General features: G+C 37.7%; 1 protein-coding gene across 10 annotated transcripts in view; it reads left to right on the top strand.

Moving 5' to 3' along the window:
• Positions 1-2,104: 2,104 nt before the first annotated feature.
• The window catches only part of LOC107095450 (centrosomal protein of 162 kDa-like), a 38,024-nt gene continuing 35,971 nt past the window's right edge, over positions 2,105-4,157 (top strand). For 9 of the 10 annotated variants that reach the window (XM_015391562.1, XM_015391555.1, XM_015391559.1 and 6 more), the window contains exon 1: positions 2,144-2,218. The gene's annotated coding sequence lies outside the window, so the exon portion shown is untranslated. Of the gene's footprint in view, positions 2,219-4,157 lie in introns of all 10 variants that reach the window. The other variant, XM_015391560.1, reaches the window with a different exon arrangement.

The raw sequence follows: 4,157 nt of genomic DNA, 5'->3' as shown, positions 1-4,157 counted from the left end.
TTCATACTGGTAGAACATCTCCAACAGCTTATTGCAGATGTTGAAGGACCTCGGTCTCCTCAGGAAGTCCATCCTGCTCTCTGTCTTCCTGTGCAGGTGGTTGGTCTTTGTTAACCAGTCCAGTTTATTTTCCAGCCACTCTCCAATCCAAGGCCTCAGCCTCCTGCAGTAGTACCGGCTTAGTCTTTGGTCCGCTCCTCCCAAAGTCTATGACAACCCAGTCTGTCTATGACCAGCTCCTTCATCTTGGAGATGTTGAGCTCCAGGTGGTTGGTGCGGCACCAGGTGGTGAAGTCCTCCACCAGACTCCTGTCCCTGACCATGATACACCCTACAATGGCTGTTCATCCTTCTGGATGTGACACAGCTCAGAGTTGTAGCAGAAGTCTGAGGTGAATAAGAAGTGTGGAAGAAAAATAAATTACATTAGGATTTCTTCTCATCCGTTATTGGCTACAGTCAGAACAAACTGAGTCGCCGAGCGGCTGATTAGGGGAATCCTTGTTGACACGTTCAAAAGTTCAGTCCAACATGATCAGAATAAAAAAGTTGTACTAATGATGTCTAAGTTGAACTGTTTAACTAGAACAGTGGAAGGCAATCCTAATCAAATGTGTTTTTAGTCTTGATTTAAAGGAACTCAGGCTTTCCGCATTTTTACAGTTTTCTGGAAGTTTGTTCCAGATAAGTGGATCATAGGAACTATTTTGGCTTCGTTTGTTTCTTTGTTCCCATTAAATAAATGTTTTAACCGCTAATGGGCCGTTTCTCAATCTGTGTACTGGTGCGTCCTCGTGTCCTCGTGAAACGTCATCCTCCTCAGCCCTAGCACTGTTCCAGTTCACTAGAACAGCAGACAGAGAACGGACAAAGTCCCCAGATGTTGTTCTGGCCCCTCCCTCTTTACCCAGCATGCATCAGAGCAGCATGCATCCGTTCTCCAAATTGACAGCTGTCCCAGCATGCAGCTTCCAGGTGAGCTTCCGATATCTGTAATCGGATTACATAGATCTGAAATTCATTTCTAGACATCCAGAATGTTTATTTTAGATAGGACTAATGTCAATTCGGATATCTGAAGGTAATAGCCCAAAAAAAAAGAATGGGTATCGTTATTTGTACTAGTAAAAATCACATTTAGATATCTGAAGTATTAATTTTAGATAGAAAATTCAAGTTAGAACTTACTTGTACAAATTTGTGTCTAAAGTAATTAAAATTAAAATTTTGCTGGTAAGAATGTAATTATGCTTAAATAAGATTCTAACTAGGATTGTTGCAATTGTGACCGATAATAGAAACTAATAGAAATGTGACTGTCAGCCTGCCTATTTGATCTTAAAATGGAGCCTCATTATTCTTTTGAAAGTTAGTCAAACAATGTTTTTAAGTATCTAAAACTGCATGTTGGATCGGCATTATTAAAATGTTGATATCTGAAATTCCGATTGAACTAGTCATATATCATTATTTGATATCTGTAAGGACATTTCTTCAATTAGAAATATATGTTTGATGTCAATAATTGGATATTTAGAATATTATATTCATTTTTGATATCTGAAATAGTAATTTTGACTAGCAGTAAATCTATTATTGAGATCAGATTCAGGTTTAGATAGGAAGAATGTTATTTTAGAGATCTAGAAATAAAAGCCCAATACACATGAATGGAAACTGTGACGTCATTTGTACTAGTAAGAATTACATATTAGATATCTGAAATGTTTATTTTGACTAGGAAAAAATACTTTTGAGACATCGGAAATATATATTCAGTCAAGCTAATAAATGTCAAAACGCATACTTAAGATTTGTAAAAATTTCTAGGCGTCTGAAAGTTTATTCTTACTAGCACAATTATATGTTTTGCATCCTGAAATTAAATTTTTGTAAGCTAATATGTAATGTAGGATATCTATATGTTAATTTCTGACTAGTGGGAATTTTGTTTTGACCAGGAAGAATCTTATTTTAAAGATCAACAAATGGAACAGAAGAAAGGACAGCGCTTCTAATAAATGTCAAACGGGCTGCCATACCGGACCAGACAAAGCTCTATCTTCATTGGTCAGAATCACCTGTGACGTTTTCTTCGTAGCCAATCAGAGAGGCGTCATCCCGGCGGTTAGCGACACTCAAAACAACATGAGCGGAGAGAAGAAGATGAAGGTGTTGGAGCTGTTCTGAGGAGCTGCCATTACAGACATAGATCTGAGTGAGTAGAACAGCCCAGCAGTGAGGCCGCCTCCCCACCGAGGAGCCTTCATTAAAGCAACAGACCCGCTGAAAGCGATGCTAACTTCTGTGGCTAAGCGATTAGCATCTGCTAGCTGCATGAAGTTTAATAAACACAGAGGGAAAAGAGGCTGTTGTCCGTTAAATGAATAAACACCTCACCCACTGATCTCTATCTGTTCACTGAATTACCCGAAAAAAGTGAAGCCACTGGCCGCCATCTTGGTACTCCCCACTCCCACTGAGACGTGCCATAAAAATGCCTCCCTGTGCAGCAAAACATTCACACTGATGATTAGCCTGAGTTATCCACCGACACTGAGTCTGATGTTAGGAAATAGGAAGTAATTCACCGTTAAATGTTAATTTAGTCATTCTTTATTCAGTGGATGATGCTGGAGTTTTTGGTTTATTTCATATTTAAAAAAGTCATGAGCTGAAATATATAAATATACTAATATATTGCTGGTTATATTGATGAAAAAATGAGCAACATTTTGAAAGGCTAATGCACAGACACAGCATAGCAGTATATGGCATCATTAATGCATCATCTGCATAGAGGGAAATACTGCAGCATTAACAGGCATGAAGTGATCATTCAGTCTGGATGTGAAATCTGGAAATGAAATGTAAGATCAGCTGATTGTGGAAGCAGCATCTGTACCCTAAGCACTGAGACAGAGGTATACTTTAGCTCTAACTTGTGTTTAACATAAAAAAGGAAATAAATAAATCCCATTTAGGGTTGGGTGATTTTCTGGCTTCATTTTTAATGTCTTCAAACTGCAGGACCTATAATATGGAAGCCCATGTCCGCCACTCTGAAAAAAGAAGACAAAAAAATTATCTCATTATAATGAGATACTGTCTCATTATAATGAGATAGTATCTCATTATAATGAGATAATTTTATTTTTTTTACAGAGTGGCGGAAACGGGCTTCCATACTATAATCTGCTTTTTTTTTTAACAGGCATTTTTACAGTTTGGATGTAGTTCCACTTCTTATGCAGGTCAGTTCTCAGAGGTGATTAGTGTTTTATATTTGTTTTTATGATACAAAATTGAAAAAAAAACCTATTATGTGGAATCAAAAATCGTAGATTTTATTGAAGCCATATCACTCAGCTTTACTTCCTTATTTAGGTCATTACCATGCAAGCGTTGAGTTGCATATTATGTGTAGTTTCATAATGACTCTGCAATGCGATGGGCCTATTTTATTTTTTTATTCTAATTTAAAATAATATACTGATGCTGTCAAACAGCCAGTCTGTGTCAAAGTGATAAATTAATCTTTATTTAAAAGTCTTAAGTCCCCCTGAAAATTAGAACATCATCATTTTTCGATGCTGTAGCGCACTGATTGTTTACATTTCAACCGGTCTAACTAGGGAGTACCAATATGGCGGCGGGTGGCTTCACTATAGCCCTGTACTACCAATGAGCAATCCAGTGAATAAACAGAGATCAGTGACCTGATCCGATCAATCAGGAGGGAAAAATGGCCGCCAGCTCATCAGGTCAGACGACAGCTGGAGGTTTAACAGATAATATCTGCTTTAATGTGAACGTTTTATTATTTAATCTAAGGTTATTTGCTTCCTTTTCTCTTCCTGTTGAAAAACCGCTAATGATTCACTGCAACATTTAAATTTCACTTTGGGATTAAAGTGTTTTTTTTTATATATATAATTGACTTGAAATGAAAGCATCAGAGATTGGCTGCTGGTAACCACAGTGGGATGACTGGTTTATTAGCTAAACTTCTAAAATGATTCATTTGAGATGATTGGTGAACATTAACCAGCATGTTCTGATCTATCTGTGGGTTTTTAGTGCCTGAACTAACAGGCTGGTACTGCATGGAGTTTGCATGTTCTCCCTGAGCATGCGTGGGTTCTCTCCGGGTACTC

The sequence above is a fragment of the Cyprinodon variegatus genome, unplaced genomic scaffold (assembly GCF_000732505.1).
Source record: "Cyprinodon variegatus isolate N-32 unplaced genomic scaffold, C_variegatus-1.0 Scaffold547, whole genome shotgun sequence".
NCBI lineage: Eukaryota > Metazoa > Chordata > Actinopteri > Cyprinodontiformes > Cyprinodontidae > Cyprinodon > Cyprinodon variegatus.
The sequence above is the reverse complement of the archived record's forward strand: the minus strand, read 5'-3'. Positions and strand labels throughout refer to the sequence as shown.